Source organism: Delphinus delphis, chromosome 13 (genome assembly GCF_949987515.2).
Source record: "Delphinus delphis chromosome 13, mDelDel1.2, whole genome shotgun sequence".
Taxonomy (NCBI): domain Eukaryota; kingdom Metazoa; phylum Chordata; class Mammalia; order Artiodactyla; family Delphinidae; genus Delphinus; species Delphinus delphis.
In genome coordinates this window covers 22809581-22832110 of record NC_082695.1, presented here as the reverse complement: position 1 = coordinate 22832110, position 22530 = coordinate 22809581, and the positions used below count along the sequence as shown (strand labels likewise).

Below are 22530 nucleotides of genomic sequence, written 5' to 3'. Positions count from 1 at the left end.
ATCATATATGTAAAATAAGATCATGTATTTGAAAATGTTTGGCACAGTATCTGGTACATGTTAATCACTCAATACAAATTGGTTGTATCTCGTTGAACATTGCCTAATTTTGGTGAATATGTGGTTGCTGTAAATGAAATGTGCCCTAAACTGGCATAGGGATTTTAAAAAATCTAACTTATCCTGGGGTATGAGAAGTATACGGGATCTCTGAGTGATAAGTGAGATTATACATTTAGTAACGGTCTTCTCTTCAAATTTCAGCTACAAACTTGCACTGAAAACTGAAATGCATACAAACTGAGACATCCTCTCAAATCCCACCCAAGAAGAAATGAATAAGCTTGAAAAATTATTCATCTGGTTATTTTCACGGTATAGTGCAAAGACTGAGAACTAGGGGGCTGGGTTCCATCACTGACTTGCAAGTTTCCATCACAGTAAAAAAAAAAAAGGAGGGGGATAGTATTTGCCATGTACCAAACAGCAATGCTTTGAGGATTAATGACATAATGTCTGTAAAGAGGTTTGGAGCTCCTTGGAAAAAAGACACTACATAAATATAAAGTAGTATTAATATTTAGGCTTAGTCCACAATGTGAGACCTGCTTTCTTTGGCTCATGAGGTCATCAGCAGTTTTGTAAGGTGTGCTCAAACACCCACAGAGGAGCCTTGTTAGCTTCCTCGTAAGTGGACTGTAAAGTTAATCTGGACCCACCTGGTGGGAGCAGTCACAGAGGCCGTGTTCCCTTTTCATGGTCTCCAAGAGGGTATGGATGGAGAGTGTTTGACTCCCTGAAGGAATGAGACGTGGCCAAGGAACACTCAACAGCATTTAGCACTTCCCAGGAATGCAGTGGGAGTTTGGGAACGTTTTGGCTTAGAATTAAACAAAAGTCCAGTCTATCATATCTTGATTTAGAAGAAAGGCTAAATTTGCCTTTCTCAGACAAAGAAAGTTGGGAGTAACAGTAGGAATGAGAAAGCTCCTTCTTGGAATGGTTAGTTTATATCTTTAAAGGATTTGGAAGCAAACTTGGGTATTTTTGTCCTGGGAAAGTTGTGGTCTCCAGGGGCTGTCTGTAGTCTCTTTCATGGCCACATTCTGACTCCTCATCAGTGCTTCATCTCTGTGAAATCGTTATCAAGGGCGATCTTGCAGAGGTCTGACTGAATGATTATAATATTATTGTGATGAAATATTTGCATTTCTCAGTTTTAAAAGATAAAATTAATTTTGAGCCTCAGGCATCAGAAACCACCATCTTCAAAAATGTAAGGTTCATGAATTTACCATAATCACAAGCACTTGATAGTGATTCTGAGGCTGTGTCCATAATACCAAAATATTTAAACAAAAGATGGAAAAATATGAAGAAATATTTCTTTTTTTATCTGGGTGTTTTGTTTCTACATTGATCTAGGTTGGGTATTCTTTCAGAAATGATTTGGCTTCTTGTCCACTGATTGCTATGGTATTTCAGATTGATATTGACAATATGTGTTTTTTAGGAGAAAGGAAACAAATGTTATCACCTTCTCAACTTGTAGTCAAATCTACACTAGCTAGAAAGCTTTTTCTAAATAAAATATTGACTTTAATTCTTCTTCCTCTTCCTGCCCCTCAATGAGCAGTTCAGTCCTAACATCAGTGTCAGGTGTGGCAGAGCCAGAGAGGTGTGTGCACGGAGGGGAGTCAGAACCTGAGCAGCGTGAGGAAAGCCTCCATGTGGAGGATGGGCCTAGCGTGAGAAGTCAGAGGCTGAATGGAGTGGGGAGGGCCTCACAAGTATGGGTGACTCACAGGGGGTGTCAGAGCTTGAGCAGGGTGAGATAGGTATCTATATGTGTGTGGGGAAGGTGGCAAGGATGGGAGCTTGGTTACATTCGAGGGGACAGATAACATAAGTAAATATGTTAAGTATAATGGGGGCCAGGTTTCTTACTGATGCAGAAAGAAATGACAAATACAGAAAGTGAGAAAACTAGAATGATTTCTGTAGTATTAGATTGGAATTGATGGTATAGGTGTGAATTCATGATAGGAAAATAATAATTGTGTATTGGACAGTGGAGTTAGTGGGAGTGAACACCTGATTAAAGTGGGTCAAAGAGAATAGAGAGCAGGGAAGTGGACACAGCAAGCATAGACAATTCTCTTGCAAGATGGATATGATTTAGGTCAATAGAAAGAAGAAAGGCATTCCAAGCAAGAGAAAGTATATTCGTTAAGATATGAAGGCAGAAACAAACTTGGCTTCTTCTTTGACAGTGAGAAAACAGACTTAAGGAAGGGGGAACAGGTTGGGTAAGAGTGGGAAGTAAGACAGGTAACATGGAGCCATTTCATGAGTGGCCTGAAAGCCAGGTAGGGGTGTTTAGACTTGATGTAGTAGGAAATAGGAATCATGAGAGATTTTGATTAAGGAAGTGATACGATGAAAGTTGTATTTAAAGAAGATTTGACTGGCAGTGGTATATGGGATAGAGCAGGAGGCTGTGGGAGAGCCTGGAAGCTGTGGCTGCAATTCAAATGCAAGAGGATGAAGGCCTGGACTCCAGTTTTGGCAGTAAGAACAGACTGGAAAAGGAAGGCTTGGAGGAACTTTGATACCTGACTGAATAAATAAGAATGATTTCAAGATTCTGAACTTAAGACATTGAGAGGATAAAGGAAACTGCTGAGAGGCAGGGAAACTGGGTGATGAAAGTTGTTCTGGGTGTGGAAAGGGGAGGGCAGTGGTGAATAAAAAGATGAGCATACTGGATTTGACATGATAGTGAGATATCAAAGGGGAAATGCCCAACAGAAGATTAAAGATATAGAACTGAAGCTGTTCAGTGCTGATGGTCAGGGCACAAGATAAGACTTTTGGGAGTCAACAGCACACATGTGATGATTAAAGCCCTGAGAATGGATGAATCCTCCAAAGTATGTAGACATTGAAGATTATATAGTCTGGGCCTTGAAGAGGTTGGGCTTTGCCCGCAGTTAGAGGTGGGAGAAGGAACAAAAGTAACAGAGAGAAGCGGATGACAGCACAGACAGATGGAAAGAGAATGAGAACAGTATAATGTCATAGAAATAAAAAGGAACATTTAAAAGAGAGTATAGAGTCAACATCATAAAACAGGCCAAGAAGATTGAAAAAAGGAGTAAAGACAGTGAGATCTCTTAATTAAAAGTCATTGTTAGGAAAAGTGAAGGAAAGTGAAGATGACTGAAGAAGCCAGCTTTCTGATTCAAAGAGCAGGTGAGAAGGGGTACAGTAAATGGAAAGCCTCTTATGAAAAATTTGGTAAGGAAACAGCACAGTAACTAGAGGGATAATCAGGATCACGTGAAGGCTTTTTCTTCCTAATGTTTAGAACAACTTCATTCAACTTTTCCTCCTCACCTTCTACTCAGAATTTCAAAGTCTTGCTTTTGAACAAAGTCAGGATTATGACACAAAGCATCCAAAACCAAGTGGAAGAATTTGATCTCTGTGTGTTCTTCTAAGTTAATAGGACAGTATCTTTGTGGACTTTTAAACTATCTTATACTAATATTTTTTTCCTAAATTGAAACTATGGATGTTCTAGCAAGCTCTGAAAAGATAGAGTATGCATGAAAAATTTTAAACATGCAAATATTTTCAGATAATATCATTATTATATCCAGTGGCCTTCTACCCATCTGAGATATTTATTTCCAAGTGGAAGACTCTGAGCTAATATTCTCTTCTTGAAACCATTTAGACTTAAATTATCTCTCTTTTTTTTTTTTTTTTTTTTGCGGTACCCGGGCCTCTCACTGTTGTGGCCTCTCCTGTTGCGGAGCACAGGCTCCAGACGCGCAGGCTCAGCGGCCATGGCTCACGGGCCCAGCCGCTCCGCGGCATGTGGGATCTTCCCGGACCGGGCACGAACCCGTGTCCCCTGCATTGGCAAGCCGACTGTCAACCACTGCACCGCCAGGGAAGCCCCTAGACTTAAATTCTTTAAATATGATTTTTGTAGTATCTTTATAGTATTATGAAGTGTTTTTTATGTTAAAATTGTTGAGCAATACTTTACCAATTCTCAGAAATCCTGTCTGAAGCAAGTAATAATACCTTTATTCTTCAGACCAAAATGCTTAAAGAAAAAAATGCATTGCTGGTCCTATAAAGTAATTCTTGACATATTTATTTTTTTAGGAGTATATTTACTGACTTTTGGGTAAAGATGGTAGATGCACACACCATCAACATTTATTTAGTTTCCTCCCCAAACCTCTTTAGAATGACAGTAAAGAGATTTATTTAAAGAGTAGAAACCCCAAAGGACAGAAAGAATAAGAGAGAAAGCAGCAGCAATGAAATTTTGGAAGCTGGAAAGCACATGGATGAGAGGTAACTAATGTAGTGGTAACTTAAACCAGCAGTGGGGCAAACCAAGAACCATCCAAATGTACAGCAGTCTAAAGAATTTCCAGCATCAGGTACTTGTGAAATAAGGGATAAAGAGGGTGGGTAGAGGAGCTAAAATAAGACCAACTAAGAGACATTTATGAAGCAGTTGGAATCCTCAGACCCCTTCTTCAATTTTGCAAAACGAAACAGTTGCCCCTTGACCACCCAGGCATAAAATTGGAAGTTTATTCTCTGGGGAAGGTGATAGAGGTGTTTGGATAATGGGATCCAAAGCACAGTTGAGGCAGGGTTATGGTACTGGAAATGGGGGAATTAAGTGAAACTATGCATACTGAATGTGGAGACCCTCAGCCCTCTATCTCTATTTGGCTCCCAAAACACTGGTGGCCAGCATAGATTGAAGAAACTGACCAAGAGGAATGATTTAAAAAATACAGATATTGAGCATTCCCCCCAAAGGCCTGATCATATCATTCTACAATGAAGGCCACAATCACAATCATCCACAAGCTCAGAGCTTTCTAGTCCTTCCCCTTTTAAGTATAAGCAGACAACCAACGACTACCAGCCATCTTTGGCCTTCTGAGGAGAGAGAGGTGGGAGAGGTGGATGGGGGTAAAGGAGGAAACAGCAAACAAATAGAAGAAACAAACAAAGACATACAAAGAGAAGAAATGTATCTAGAGATATCAATATCCTCTGAGATAAGAGACAATTCTGTAAGCATTAACGAGAGCGGGATGCCGTAAAAAGGAACACTCAGAGAACAACAACAAAAGGCTCTTGGAAACAAAATACGATAGCACAAATAAAAACTCAACAGAAGAATAGGATTACGTTGAAGAGTTATCCATGAGAGCAGAACAAAAGCACAAGGATATGGAAAATTGTAGAGAAAAGATTTTTAAAAATAGAGTAACTATATACAGGAGGTCTACTATCTAAATATTAGGAGATCCAGAAAGAAAGGATAGAGAGTTTTGAGGGGACATAATTTTTATCAAGGAAATAATTCAAGAAAATTTCCCAGAACTGAAGGATCACCCAAGTTATCAGATTCAAACTGGCCACTGACTGACAAGCATAAATAATTAATGAAAACAGACCTATATCAAGGCACAACATTATGAAATTTCAGAAATCTGAGGAAAAAGCTTCCAGACAGGAAAAAACAGATAATATACAAAAACTTGAAATCAGCATGGCTTGGAAATTCTTAACAGCAACACCAGAAGCTAGAACACAAGGAACAATGCCTCAAAATTCTCATGAAAAATAATTGTCCTCCTAGATTGTTATTTCCAGCTAGACTCTCAATCAAATATAAGGGTAAAATAATAATATTTTTAGGGCTTGTATGATTTCAAAAACTCACCTCCCATCACTCCTCTTCTCAGGAAGTTATCAGAGGATATGTTCCATGGAAATGAGGGAGAAAACCAAGAATAGCAAACAAAAGGTCTAACACAGGAGAGGCAAAGAATTCCCCAGAAATTGTTGAAGGTAGATTCCAGGATGAGAGCCAGGCACCAGAGAGCAACAGATTTGGTCAAAGGTGAAAAGCTCCAGGAGAAATTTCTCAGTGAGGACAAAATTATTGCTTCTGAGTATCTTAGAGGAGACTTAGGCCAGCACTGTCATTAGATCTTTCTGTGATGATGGAAATGTTCTATATCTGCACTGTCCAATACAGCAGTCACTAGCCAGAGCACTTGAAATGTGACAAGTGTGACTGAGGAACTAAACTTATCATTTCACTTAATTACAATTAATTTAAATTTTAATAGCCACATGTGGTTAGGGGCTACCATTTTGGATAGTGCAGGTTTAGATAATCAGTAGAAAGTTTGGAATTGAATTAGGAATAAGTAGAGGAAAAACTAAGCAAATGAAGAACAATTATTAACTGCAGAGAAAGCAAAAACTTATGCAAGAAAGGAAAAGCAATCATGACTTACTACATAACTCAGCTCTTTATAGAATTATATAGTTATAAGAATATAATGCAAATTATTGACATAACCCAAATTAAATTATATATTTGGGAAAGTATTAGGTGGCTTGTTTTATCTTATCTTCATTTACCAAAAAAGTACAAATATTTTCTCCAGATCAATAATTTCACTTCTCTACTGTGTTCTTAATGGCTACATAGTGCCTCATCTTATTGGTCTACCAAAACTTATTGAACCAAACTTTCACTGAGGGATGCTTAGGTTGTTTCCAATTTGTAACAATTACCAATAGGGCTTTAATGAGTAATACCATGGATTACTGCTTTTTAAAATTTAACTGTAATGAGGCAAAGTTTACATACTATTGTACATACTATTGCATCTATTTTAATTATACATTTCTATGAGCTTTGATAAACCTATATATCCACCACCACAATCAAGATAGAGAATGTTTCATCGACTTAAAGTTTCCCTATTCCTCTTTGCACTAAATCCCCATCCAACCCCCACTCCTAGGCAAACATCAGTTTGTTTCCTATCATTTTAGATTAGTTTTGCTTCTAGAATTTCATGTAAATGAAATCATATAGTATATACTCTTGTCTGACTTTTTTTGACTTTTAAAAATTTATTCACAGTTTTGCACAGTTTATTCTTTTTTTTTTTTTGCACTGTTTATTCTTTATTATTATTATTGCTAATACTAATTCGTTGTACAAAGATACCACAGTTTGCTGATCCCAGGACTAGTTGATGGGCATTTGGGTTGTTTCCAATAATAGGAGCTATTATGAATATAGCTGCTATGAACATTTCTGTTCAAGTATTTTTGTGATTATATGTTTTCATTTCTCTTGGATAAATAACTAGGAATGAGATTGCTGTACCATATAGTAAGCATATGTTTAGCTTTATAGGAAGTTGATAAAATCTTCTCCAAAGTGGTTGTACCATTTAACATACCCACCAGCAATGTATGAAAATTCCAAAAGATTTACATCCTTGACAACACTTGATATTGTCGATTTTAATTTTAGTCATTCTAGTGAATGTATGCTAGTATCTCATTTTGGTTTTAATTTGTATTTTCCAGATGACTAATAACATGAAGCATCTTTTCATGTGCTTACTTGGCTATGGGTACATATTTTTTGGTGAAGTGTCTGTTCAAATTCTTGGACATTTTTAAAAATGGGGCTGTTTTCTTGAGTTGAAAATTATCTGTATAAATATCATCTGTACACATAAAAATTATATATCCTGAACACAAGTTCTTTGTCAGATGTATGTATTAAGAATATATTCACCCAGTTTTTTTGTTTTGTTTTGTTTTTTTATTCACCCAGTTTTTAGCTTGCCTTTTTCTTAACAATGTCTTTTTGGAAGAGAAGTTTTAAATTTTGATAAAGTCCAATTTATCAATATTTTTCCTTTTATGGTTAGTATTTTTAGGGAACTGCCTGAAAACTTTTTGCTGAACATTTTGTTTCCTTCTAGAAGTTTTATAGTTTTAGCTCTTACGTTTAGGTCCTTAATCTGTCTTCAATTAACCTTGTGTGTGGTATGAGGTAAGGATTAAGGTTCACTTAATATGGATATATGGATATCCAATTGTTCCAGCACCATTTGTCAAAAAGACTATCTTTTACCTTGGTACCTTCGTAAAAACTCAATTGACTATATATGTGTGGGTATATTTCTGAATTCTGTATTCTGTTCCATTGATTTATATGTCTATCTTTACTACAAGGTCACCCTATCTTGTTTACTGTACTTTTAGTACCTTTACAGTGTTGATATCTGATACAGTAAGTTCTACAACTTTTTTCCTTTTCAAAAGTTCTGTCTTTTCTAGGTCCTTTGCATTTCCTTTCAAATTTAGAATCAGCTTATCAATTTCCACAAAAGAGAGGCCTGTGGAGTTTTGACTGGGATTCCACTGAATGTATAGATCAATTTGGAGAGAACTGACATCTTAATTATGTCTTCCAATCCATGAACATGGTAGATCTCTGCATTTATTTTGGTCTTCTTTAATTTATCTCAGCAATGTTTTATAGTTTTAATTGTGTACGTTTTGGCAAATGTCTTATTAATTTAGCTTTAAGTATTTCATGAATTTTTATGCCACTGTAAATAGTATTTAAAATTTTCATTTTCCAATTGTTCATTGACAGTATAGAGAAATACAATAGTTTTTTTGTGTGTTGACCCTGTATCCTGTGACCTTGCTAATTTCATATATTAATCCTGGTAGTGTCAGGATTTTCTGTGTGCACAGTTGTGTCATTTTCAAAGAAATTTAGTTTTACTCCTTCCTTTCCAATCTGTATGCCTTTTATTTTTTATTCTTACTTTAATTCACTGACTAGGACCTCTAGTATAATGTTAAATAGAAGTAGTAAGAGTTGATATCCTATTTTACTCTCTATCTTAGGTACAAAGTGTTTAGTCTTTCACCATTATGTACGATGCTACCTTTAGGTTCTTTGTAAATGTCTTTTTTTTTTTTTTTTTTTTTTTGTGGTACGCAGGCCTCTCACTGTTGTGGCCTCTCCCGTTGCGGAGCACAGGCTCCGGACGCGCAGGCTCAGCGGCCATGGCTCATAGGCCTAGCCGCTCTGCGGCATGTGGGATCTTCCCGGACCGGGGCACGAACCCGTGTCCCCTACATTGGCAGGTGGACTCCCAACCACTGCGCCACCAGGGAAGCCCATAAATGTCTTTTTTTAAATTGAAGTATAGTTGATTTATGATACTATATTACTTTCAGGTGTATGGCATAGTGACTCAGTACTTTTACAGATTATACTCCATTAAGAGTTATTACAAGATAATGGCTATAATTCCCTGTGCATATAATATATCCTTGTTGCTTATCTATTTTATACATAGCAGCTCGTATCTCTTAATCCCAAATTTGCTCCTCCCCCTTCCCTCTCCCCTTTGGTAACCACTAGTTTGTTTTCTATATCTGTGAGTCTGTTTCTGTTTTGCCTATATATTCATATGTTTGGTGTTTTTTTTTGGATTTCACATATAAGTGATATCATACAGTATTTGTCTTTTTCTAACTTATTTCACTAAGCATAATATTCTCTAGGTACATCCATGTTGCTGCAAATGGTAGAATTTCATTATTTTCTATGGCTGAGTAATATTCCATTATATATATATACATATGTATGTATGTATCTCACATCTTCTTTATCCATTCATCTGTTGATGGGCACTTGGGTTGCTTCCATATCTTGGCAATTGTAAATAATGCTGCTATGAACTATGAATAATGCTATGAACATTGGAGTGCATGTATCTTTTTGAATGAGTGTTTTTGTCTTTTCTGAACATACACCCAGGAGAGGAACTGCTGGATCATATGATAGTTCTATTTTTAGTTTTTCAAGGAACCTCCATACAGTTTTCCATAATGGCTGCACCAATTTACATTCCCACCAACAGTGTACAAGGGTTCTCTTTTCTCCACATCCTCTCCAACATTTGCTATTTGTAGACTTTTTAATGATAATCATTCTGACAGGTGTAAGGTGATATCTCGTTGTTTTGATCTGTATTTTTCTAGTAATTAGCAGTGTTGAGCGTCTTTTCATGTGCTTGTTGGCCATCTGCATGCCATCTTTGGGAAAATGTCTATTCAGTTCCTCTGCCCATTTTTTAGGTCAGGTTGTTTGTTTTTCTGATATTGAGTAGTATGTGCTATTTATATATTTTGTATATTAACCCCTTGCCGGTCACATCATTTGCAAACATTTTCTCCCATTCTGTAGGTTGTCTTTTTGTTTTGTCAATGGTTTCCTTTGCTTTGCAAATCCTTTTAAGTTTAATTAGGTCCCATTTGTTTATTTTTGCTTTTATCTATTTTGCCTGAGGAGACAGATCTGAAAAAATATTGCTATAATTTATGTCAAAGAGTGTTCTGCCTATGTTCCCTTCTAGGAGTTTTATGGTTTCAGGTCTTACATATAGGTCTTTAATCCATTTTGAGTTTTTGTATATCGTGTGAGGTAACATTCTCAATGTTTTACATGTAGTTGTCCGGTTTTCCCAGCACTAGCTGTTGAAGAGACTATCTTTTTAAATTATTTATTTATTTATTTAGTTAGTTAGTTAGTTATTTGGCTGTGCTGGGTCTTAGCTGCAGCACATGGGATCTCCCTTGTGGCATGAGGAATTTTTAGTTGCGGCGTGTGGGATCTTTAGTTGCAGCATGCGGGATCTAGTTCCCTGACCAGGGATCGAACCTGGGCCCCCTGCATTGGGAGTGCGGAGTCTTAACCACTGGACCACCAGGGAAGTCCCAAAGAGACTGTCTTTTCTCCATTGTATATTCTTGCTTCCTTTGTCATAGATTAATTGACCAAAGGTGCATGGTGTAAATGTCTTTTATAAGGTTGAGGAAGTTCCCTTCCATTCCTTGTCTTCTAGAAGTTTCTCTTTAAAAAATTACAAATAAATGTTGATTTCATCAAACACTTTTTCTGCATCTATAAAGATGATCATGTGGTTTTTCTCCTTTATTCTGTTAATATGGTGAGTTACATTGATTGATTTTAAAACCTTAAACCAATCTTGCATTTGTGGGATAAACCCCATATAGTCATGATGTATTTTTCTTTCTGTATATTGCTGAATTAGATTTTCTAATATTTTGTTAAAGATACTTGCATCTATAGTCAGTCATGAGAGCTATTGGTATTGTTTGGTTCAGAGTTTTCTTTTCTTATAATGTATTTGTCTGGTTTTAGAATCAGATAATTCCAGCTTCATAAAATGAGTTGTGAAGTCTTCAATATTTTCTTAAAGAGTTTGTTTAAGATCAGCATTATTTCTTTCTTAATTGTTTGAAAGAATTCACCAGTGAAACCATCTAAACTGGAGTTTCCTTTATGCGAAGAGTTTCAGTTACAAATTCAACTCCTTTATACAATATAAGATTATTAAGTTTATCTATTTCTATATGTGTCAGTTTGGTAATCTGTGTCTTTCAAGGAATGTGACTATTTCATCTAAGTTGTCCAATTTATCAGAATACAGTTTTTACAATATTTCTTTATTTTGCTTTTGATATCTGTGAGATTTGTGGAAATATCGATCTTTCATGCCTGTTATTGGAAATTTGTGTCTTCTCTATTTTTTAATCAGTTTAGCTTATAGGTTTATCAATTTTATTGATATTTTCAATATTTTCCAAATTTTTATATATTTCCCAGATATATTGTTATTGATTTCTAATACAGGCATACCTCATTTTATTGTGCTTTGCAAATATTACGTTTTTTACAAATTGAAGGTGTGTGGCAATGCTGTGTGGAGCAAGTCTGTCAGTGCCATTTTTCTAATAGCATTTGCTCACTTCATGTCTCTGTGTCACATTTGATAATTCTCAAAATATTTCAAATATTTTCATTATTGTTATATTTGTTATGGTGATCTGTTATCAGTGATCTTTTGATTGTTACCATTGTAACTCTTTTGGGGGCACCATGAACTGCACTCATATAAGACAATGAACTTAATCAATAAAAGTTTTGGGGTTTTTTTTTTGTTTTTTTTTTTTGCGGTACGTGGGCCTCTCACTGTTGTGGCCTCTCCCATTGCGGAGCACAGGCTCCGGACGTGCAGGCTCAGCGGCCATGGCTCACGGGCCCAGCCACTCCGCAGCATGTGGGATCTTCCCGGACCGGGGCACGAACCCGTGTCCCCTGCATCGGCAGGTGGACTCTCAACCACTGCGCCACCAGGGAAGCCCGTTTTGTGAGTTCTGACTGCACCACCGCCTGGCCGTTCCCCATCTCTCTCCCTCTCCTCGGGACTCTCTATTCCCTGAACACAACAATATTGAAATTAGGCCAATTAATAACCCTACAATGGCCTCTAAGTGTTCAGGTGAGAGGAAGAGTTGAATGTCTTTCACTTTAAATCAAAACGTTTTTTGGTTTTTTTTTAAGATTAAATAAAGGAAGGCATGTCAAAAGCCATACTAGGCCCAAATCTAGACCTCTTGTGGCAAACAGTTAGCCAAGCTGTGAGAGCAAAGGAAAAATTTTTGAAGGAAATTAAAAATGCTACTCCAATGAACACATGAATGATAAGAAAGCAAAACCAGCTTGCTGATATAGAGAAAGTTTCAGTGGTCTGGATAGAAGATCAAACCAGCCACAGTATTGCCTTACACCAAAGCCTAATCCAGAGCAAGGTCCTAATTCTCTTCAATTTTATGAAGGCTTAGAGAGGTGAAGAAGCTGTCAGAAGCTCAGAGAAGCTTTTCTCAGAAGAAAAGTTTGAGGCTAGCAGAGGTTGGTTCATGACGTTTAAGGAAAGAAGCCATCTCCATAACATGAAAGTGGATAAAGCAGCAAGTTCTGATGTAGAAGCTGCAGCAAGTTATCCAGAAGTTCTAGCTAAGATAATTAATGAAGGTAGCTACACTAAATAACAGATTTTCAGTGTAAATGAAACAGCCTTATGTTGGAAGAAGATGCCATCTAGGACTTTCATAGCTACAGAGGAAACACCAATGCCTGACTTCAAAGCTTCAAAGGACAGGCTGTCTCTCTTGTTAGGGGCCAATACTGCTGGTGACTTGAAGTTGAAGCCAGTGTTTACTTACCATTCTGAAAATCCTGGGGCCCTTAAGAATTATTCTAAATCTACTCTGCCTGTGCTCTATAAATGGAATAACAGAGCCTGGATGACAGTATGTCTATTGATAACACTGTTGAGACCTGCTACTCAGGAAAAAAAAATTCCTTTCAAAATATTATTGCTCATTGACAATGTACCTGGTCACTCAAGAGCTCTGACGGAGATGTACAATGAGATTAATGTTGTTTTCATGCCTGCTAATACAACATCCATTCTGCAGCCCACCAATCAAGGATTAATTTTGACATTCAAGTCTTATTATTTAAGAAATAAATTTCACTACAACAAAGGAGGCAAGAAAATATACAATGGAGAAAAGACAGTCTCTTCAATAAGTGGTACTGGGAAAACTGGACAGCTACCTGTAAAAGAATGAAATTAGAACATTCTCTAACACCATCTACAAAAGTAAACTCAAAATGGATTAAAGACCTAAATGTAAGACTGGATACTATAAAACTCCTAGAGGAAAACAAAGACAGAACACTCTTTGACATAAATCACAGCAATAATTTTTTGGATCCGTCTCCTAAAAGTAAAGGAAATAAAAGCAAAAATAAACAAATGAGGGCTAATTAAACTTAAAAGCTTTTGCACAGCAAAGGAAACCATTGACAAAATGAAAAGACAACCTACAGAATGGGAGAAAATATTTGCAAATGACATGACCGATAAGGGATTAATATCCAACATATATAAACAGCTTATATAACTCAACATCAAAAAAACCAAACAACCCGATTAAAAAAATGGGCAGAAGTAGACATTTTTCCAAAGAGGAAATGCAGATGACCAACAGGCACATGAAAAGATGCTCATCAGGGAAATGCAAATCAAAACCACAATGAGATATCACCTCAGACCTGTTAGAAGAGACTCCTGGAGAAATTCAATAATGTGTATTTAATGTATTGTTCAATCTATAACATAAGGAAGTGTAATATATGTGCCAATATAAGCACAAAGGACTTGAGTAGGAACAAAGCTGCATTGGGCTAAGAAAATGACTACAGATGGCAGAGTAATAATTATGACAATGTATTGCTGGGTGTGTAACATTATAGGTGTAATATTAATAGCAATAATAACCACAGAAAAGGGGGAAAGGGAATAGAGCTATATAGGAGTAACACTGCTAAATCCCCCTGGAATTAAATTAGCATAAACCTGAAGCTAATTCTGATGAGTTAAGATGTATATGATAGAGTAACCAATTAAAAAACCAAAAAATTTAGTGAAAAAATGTTTAATTTTAAATGCTTCATTAAAAATATTCACTCAATACAAAAGAAAGCAGTAAAGGAGACTAGAGGAACAAAAAAAACAAACACATAGAAAATGAAAAGTTAAATGATAGTCATAAATCCTACTTTATCAATAATAACATTAGGGACTTCCCTGGCAGTCCAGTGGTTGAGGCTTCACCTTCCAGTGTAGGGGGTGCAGGTTCGATCCCTGGTCGGGGAGCTGGGATCACGCATGCCTCACAGCCAAAAAACCAAGATGTAAAACAGAAGCAATATTGTAATGAATTCAATAAAGACCTTAAAATAATAATAACATTAGTGTGAATGGATTAAACAATCCCATCAAAAGGAAGCGATTGTTACTGGAGATAATGAGGGACATTTTATGATGATAAAAGGGCCAATCCATCAAGAAGATGAAATAATTATAAACATATATACACACCTAACAATAGAACACAAAATTACATGAAGCAAAAACTGACAGAAGTGAAGGGAGAAACAGGCAATTCAACAATAACAGTTGGGGACTTCAATACCCCAATTTTAGTAATGAGTAGAACAGCTAGACAGAAGATTAATAAGGAAATAAAAGGACTGAAAAATAGTATAAACCAACTAGACCTAACAGACATCTATAAAACACTATATCCAATAACAGCAGAATATACATTCTTCCCAAGTGCATGTGGAACATTCCCCAGCAAAGACCATATGTTAAATCACAAAACAAATCTCAAATAAATTTAAAAGGATAAAAATAATTAAAAGTATGTTCTCTGACTACAGTGGAATAAAGTTAGAAATCAAGAACAGAATAAAATCGAGGAAACACACAAATACATGAAAATTAAATGACACACTCCTAAATAAACAATGTGTTCAAAAAGAAATCGAAAGAGAAGTCAGAAAATCATTTGAGATTAATAAAAAAAGAAGATACAACAGAACAAAACATAACACTGCTAAAACAGCAGTGCTTAGAGGGAATTTAATAGGTGTAAATGCCTATATTAAGAAAGAAGAAAGATCTCAAAGAACCTAAACTTCCTCCTTAAGACAATGGAAAAGTGCAAACTAAATCTAAAACAAGCAGAAGAAAGGTAATAAAGACTGTATTGGAAATTTATGAAATGGAGAATACAAAAAACAATAGAGAAAACTGATGAATCCATAAGCTGGTTCTTTGAAAGATTGACAGAATTGACAAACCTGTAGCCAAGAAAACAAGAGAAAAGACTCAAATCAGAAATAAAATTATTACTAGAATCAGAAATAAAACAGCAGGGCTTCCCTGGTGGCACAGTGGTTAAGAATCCGCCTGCCAATGCAGGGGACATGGGTTTGAGCCCTGGTCCGGGAAGATCCCACATGCCTGGAAGCAACTAAGCCCGTGCACCACAACTACTGAGCCTGTGCTCTAGAGCCCACGAACCACAACTGCTGAGCCCACGTGCCACAACTACTGAAGCCCGTGTGCCTAGAGCCCGTGCTCCACAACAAGAGACGCCACCACAATGAGAAGCCCGTGCACCACAATGAAGAGTAGCCCCCCACTCACCACAACTAGAGAAAGCCCACATGCAGCCAAAAATAAATAAAAAATAAATAAATTAATTAATTAATTAAAAAAATAGCAAACATTACTACTGACTTTACAAAAATATAAGAAAAAAATATAAGAAAGCAGTATAAAGGAGTACTACAACCAGTTATATGTCAATAGAGATAACATAGCTGAAATAATAAATTCCTAGAAAGACACAAACTACTAAAACTGACTCAAGAAGAAATATCAATAGAAAATCTAAATAGATCTATAACAAGTAAAGAGACTGAATTAATAATAAGTTTAAAACTACCCAGAAAGAAAAACCCAGACCTAGCTAGCTTATTTTAATTCAAAGAAAAACTAATGCAAACTCTCCACAAACTATAGAAAAGGAGTGAACACTTCCCAACTCATTTTATGAGGCCAATGTTATCCTGATACCAAACCAGACAAAGACATCACAAGAAGAGAAAACTATAGATTAATATCTCTTATATATGTGGACAAAAAAATCCTTAACAAAATTTTAGCAAACTGAATTCAGGAAAAAAATATATATGTATAATCTCCCATGACCAAATGGAATTTATCCCAGAAATACAAGCTTGGTTTAATATGTAAAAATCAATTAATGTAATACATCATATCAAAATCACTTGATCATCTTAATAGAAAAAAAGCATTTGACAAAATCCAACAGCCTTTCGTGATTAGAAAAAAAAAACACTGAAGAAACTAGGAATAGAAGGAAACTTACTGAACATGTTAGAAGGCACCTACCCAAAAACCATAGTCAATAACATACCTAATGGTGAAACACTGGATGCTTTCCTCCTAAGATCAGGAACAAGACAAGGCTGTCCACTCTCACCGCTTCTATTCAACATTGTAATGGAAGTTCTAGCCAGGGCAGTTACAAAAGGAAAAGAAATAAAATGCATCCAGATTGGAAAGGAAGAAGTAAAAGTGTATCTATTTGCAGATGACATGATCTTGTATGTGGAAAATCCTAAAGAATCCACTAAAAAACTATTAGAACTAACAAGTTCAGCAAGTGTATTATCTAGGGTTCTGCAGAGAAACAGAACTAACAGGATTTGTGCAACTAACATTGCTGAAAGAAATTAAAGAAAATCTAAATAAATGGATAAATATCCCATGTTCATGGATCAAAACGCTTAATATTATTAAGATGTCATTAATCCCCAAACTGATCTTGAGATTCAATGCAATCCCTATGTGAATCCTAGCAGACTTCTTTATAGAAATTGACAAGCTGATTCTCAAATTCATATGAAATTGCAAAGAACTCAGAATAGCCAAAACAATCCTGAGAAAAAAGAAGGAAGTAGGAGGACTCATACTTGATTCAAAACTTATTACAAAACAATGGTAATCAAGACAGTGTGGTACTGACATAAGGATAGACACATAGACTAATGGAATAGAATTGAGAGTCCTGAAATAAAACCACCTGTCTATGGTCAACTGATTTTGACAAGAGCACTAGGACCATTTCAGGGAGAAAGAACAGTCTTTTGAACAAATGGTGTTGGAATATCCACATGCAAAAGCATGCTGTCAGACTCTTACCTCACACCATATACTAAAATTGACTCTCAAACTGTATCAAAGATCTAAATGTAAGAGCTAAAACTATAAAACTCCTAGAAGGAAACAAAGGAGTAAATCTTCATGACCTTGGATTTGGCAAAGGATTCTTGGATATCACATACACACATCGCACAAAGCATAAGCAACAAGAGAAAAAATGGATAATTTGGACTCGATCAAAATTAAAAACCAATTGTGCTTCAAAGGACACCATCACAAAAATGAAAAGACAACTCATAGAATGGGAGAAAATATTTCCAAGTCATACATCTGTTAAGAGACTGTACCCAGGAAATAAAGAATTTTTACACCTCAACAGTTTTTATTGTTGTTTACAAATAACCTAACTTAAAAATGGGCAAAATATCTGAATAAACATTTCTCCGTGAAAGACATATAAATGGACAATAAACAATGATATCACTAGTTGCTACAGATATAGAAATCATAACAACGAGATACCAGTTACTTCATACCTACTAGGATGGCTAGAATCAAAAAGTGACATAAGTCTTTTTGTGGATGTGAAGAAAATTAGAACTTGCATACACTGCAGGGGGAAATATAAAATGGTGCAGCCACTTTAGAAGACAGTTTTGGAGTTCTTCAAATGATTAAACAGAGTTAATAGGACCCAGCAATGCCACTCCTAGGTATATACCCAAGAGAATTAAAAATAGGTGTTCCAAAAAACTTGTACATGAATGTTTTTTCATTTTGTTGTTGTTGTTGTTGGCATGATGCAGGATCTTAGTTCCCTGACCAGGGATCGAACCCCTTGCAGTGGAAGCACGGAGTCTTAACCACTGGACCGCCAGGGAAGTCCCACATGAATGTTTATAGTAGCATTATTCATAATAGCCAAAAGGTAGAAACAACCTAATTGTCCATCACTGATGAATAGATAAACATGTGGTCTACCCATACAATGGAATGTTATTCAGCCATAAAAAGGAATGAAGCACCAATACATGCTACCACATGGGTGAAACTTGAAAACATAATGCTAAGTGAAAGAAGCCAGTCACAAAACACAATATATTGTGTGACTTCACGTATATGAAATATTCAGAATAAGAAAATCTATAGAGACAGAAAATAGATTAATGGTTGCTTAAGACTTGGGGGAGAGATGGAAAGAGGAAATAGGGAGGTGATAGTTAAAGGGTATGGGGTTCCTTTCTGGGGTGATGAAAATGTTCTAAGATTGACTGTAATGATAGTTACACAACTCTTTGAACATACTAAAAACCATTGAATTATATACTTTAAGTGGGCAATTTGTATGGTATATGAATTATATCTCAATAAAGCTGTTCAAGAAAAAAATGTTGTATAAATAGAATCATACAGTATGTAGTCTTTTGATGCTGGCTTCTTTCACTTAGCATGATGTATTTGCAACTGATCCATGATGTTGCAGGTACCAGTAGTTTGTTCTTTTTTATTTTAAATTTATCCATTCTCCCATTAAAGAACATCTTGGTTGTTTCCAGTTTTGAGAGATTACAAATAATGTCACTATAAACATTTGTATACATGTTTTTGTGTAAACATAGGTTATTATTGCACTTGGTATAATAGTTGTTTTAAAGTCCTTATCTACTAATTTTATCATTGCTGGCATTTCTGGGTCTCCTTCTATTGACTAATTTTCCTTGGTTATAGGTCAGTATTTCTGCTGCTTTACATGTGAATGAATTGTTATCGGATTCTAGACAATAAGAATTTTACATAGTTGAGTGTTTGGACTTTGTTTTCCTCTAAAAAGTGTTGAATGTTATTTTGGCAGGCAAATAAGCTTGATCCTTTCAAGGCTGGTTTTTAAGCTGTTAGAATTCAGTTTGGAGGCCTTCACTAAAGGATTGGTTTAGCCTTCATGCTAAGGTGTAACCCTTCTGGAGTCTCTATTGAATGTTCCAGGTGTTCAACAAGGTCTCTCCACATAACTGATCGTTATGTGAATGTCTGTCAGTCTTGTGAGAGTTCTAAGACTCTTTTACAGTTCCCCCAATAGTTTTCTGTGTCCAACCTTGTAGAATTTCAACCCATACTTGAGAAGCTGAATATTCAACAAAAGACTCAAGGGATGCCAGTGATGATTTCTGGAGCTCTTTCTCTCTGTAGATCCCTCCCTTCTGATACTCTGTCCCCAGGTGCTTCAGCTTCCTCAAACTCCAGTCTATTTCTTCAACCCAGCAAGATGCCATGCTCTGCTTGGGTTCCCCCTTCCCACACCAGTGGTCCAGAAAGAACCCCCTGATGGAAGGTGCAGTTTTAAGGCTCACCTTGTTTTTCTTCTCTCAGGGATCACAGTTTTGCCCTTCCTGTTATCTAATGTCTGAAAACAGTTGCTTCATATATTTTACCCAGTTTCCTAATTTTTTATAACAGGAGAGCAAGTCTGTTACATTATTCCTTCATGAATAAAAGTGGAATTTAATCATTCTATAGGATTTTTGCTCTCTTGTGGGATTTTTAACATTCTCTCCTACATGAATGAATGTAAGGTTTAATGGACTGAGGATGAGCTTTGGAAGCCAGAGAGACCTAGGTTCTCTGATACTGACTCTGATGCTTTCTAGTTGGGCAACCTTGGATATGCTACTTAATGTCTATGAACTTCTGTTCCTTCAGCTATAAAATGTTATGCAAAGTTGTTGGGATCAATTGAAGCCATGTGTATATAAAGCCCTTTGTAGGCAGTTAATAAATGCTGATTATTATTATTATTTATATAACAGCTACTTGTTCCATTTCTCCTGAGCAATTCTGAATCAGGGATTTGACGTGTTTATCTTTGTACAGTGAGTCAAGCATGATAGGCTTCAATATAAATTTGCTGACTGAATAAATGTTGATACCTTATGGTTGATTAGAATATTTTAGAATATTATTTTAAACTTTCTTCACAATGAGCTAAGTGTGGACTTGTTTTAATGTCAGACCAGTGCTATTAGCTATAAGGTTTCTGTTTGTTCTGAATTCGGTTATCAAAGCAGGAGGAGCCCTCCATCACACAGGAAGAAGCAAATTTGAGGTGGTGGCTCCATAGAGGATATATATATACTTCAGTGTCTAGCTCCTCTTTATCACTGTCTGAAGGACTGATCTTCTGAAGTCTTAAATCTCAATTTTGAGATCCTAATATAAATACCAAAAGAATTACTCTCCTTACAATGCCTGGGTTTGTTACAAACCATAATCTCATCTGTTTACCAACAGGCAATGTAACTTCAGATGGAAAACTAGCAGCACATATAACAAGTATTAGAAAAATTGGCCAACTGTATATAGTTCTATATAATTAAGTAACATTATCATTATATTTTTTCCAATATGTAATTGACTAAATCTCAATAAAGTCTCTATTTTTTAAAAAACTCTAAATAGAGCCTAATATTACACTGGTTTTAGTATAATGATAACATTGTATTATTTCAGATTATTACAGGCATTTTTTTTAAACCAAAAAGAACATTCTCAGTCTTACTCCTTTTTTAAAAAAACAAAACTTACTTCTTTTAATGCTAGGGTTTAATAATAGTAACATCCAAAGTGTTATTACCTAAGATTACTCACTATGCTTTTCTTCTGTTGTAATATATATATATATATATATATATATATATATATATATATATACTCTTTTTTTCTTTATGTAAATGAAACATACACAGATCATCAGAGTGGCTCTTCCCACTCACAAAAGAAGGAGATAATTCTCTGGTATGTCATAGAGTGATTCATTTAAAAAAAGAGATGACTTATATGACTGATGGAAAAGTCAACCAACTTTCATTCCTCTTTTCATGTTTAACAGAGGATAATAATTATATTCTGTAATGCAGAACAGAAAAATTAATTGAAAAAATTTCCTATTTGACAAAAAGAAACTTTGTGAAAAGGACTATATAGCCCCATGACAAAGAGAGAATGATGTGTGGTTTTTAAGTCTGAATATTTTCTGTAGATAATGTGCCTCTTCCAATGTTTTCAATAATCAACTCTATTTCCAAGAATCTAAGATATTCTTGCCAATACTACATTGTATCAAACAAGGCATATATGCTTCAAGAGATGTAATACTGTGAAAATCATCAGACTACACCTCAAAAATGCAAAACTTCAGTTCAGAGTTTAGTGGGAGAAAATAGATTCTGAATGAAAAGGCTCTTGTTTTAATCCACTGACTAGAATACAAAGCAATTCTAAGGAATTACAGAAAATATCTTTCTAGTCCACACTTAAACGGTTCCATTTACTTCGGCACCAATGTACTTTACATTCTAATTTCTCAAAAACAAATCATTTACACTTTAATCAAATGTGTTAGCGCAAAAGGTAAGAAATGGCCTTCACACAGGGAAAAAAATGGCCTTCACACAGGGAAAAAAAGGCATATATTGTTATATGTATTATTTTGTGGACTTCATCAAAAAGAAAAAGCAACCCTTTCTGAAGGTACAAAAATTCATAAAAAGCTCAGAAAATTACGGCCTATGGATCCCCACTTAAAAATTGATAAAAATACGAATTCCCAAAGAGCTGTAATGTCTTAATAAACTAGGACCATCAGTCTCTACAATAGACATGTGCAACATTAGCTCTCCATCTTTTTATAGCTGTCTGGATGTATCAGTAATTACTAGTCCTTTAAGGAGCCTGGGTTAAGTACCTCTATTAGAAAGAAGTACTTTTCCCTCAGCATTTAAACTTAGCATAAAATTTAAATAAGATTCTACAACCAATTCCAGAACATGTGGTTATTGTCACCACATAGGTGAATTCTTTAAAGAAGCCTGTCCAGGGCTTCCCTGGTGGCGCAGTGGTTGAGAGTCCGCCTGCTGATTCAGGGGACACGGGTTCGTGCCCCGGTCCGGGAAGATCCCACATGCCGCGGAGCGGCTGGACCCGTGAGCCATGGCTGCTGAGCCTGCGCGTCCGGAGCCTGCGCGTCCGGAGCCTGTGCTCCGCAACGGGAGAGGCCACAACAGTGAGAGGCCCGCATACCGCAAAAAAAAAAAAAAAAAAAAAAGAAACCTGTCCAAGAGCCTCTCTCTAGTGTATATTTCTATTGCTATCCGTCCAGCTG

The 22530-nt window shown here is 36.0% G+C and overlaps 1 protein-coding gene and 1 non-coding gene across 2 annotated transcripts in view; both read right to left on the bottom strand.

Annotated features, from left to right (window-relative positions):
* The window catches only part of HORMAD2 (HORMA domain containing 2), a 68143-nt gene that overhangs the window by 18728 nt on the left and 26885 nt on the right, over positions 1–22530 (bottom strand).
* Positions 10598–10670, bottom strand: TRNAG-CCC (transfer RNA glycine (anticodon CCC)). Its single transcript has one exon. It is a non-coding gene; the product is annotated as a tRNA-Gly (tRNA).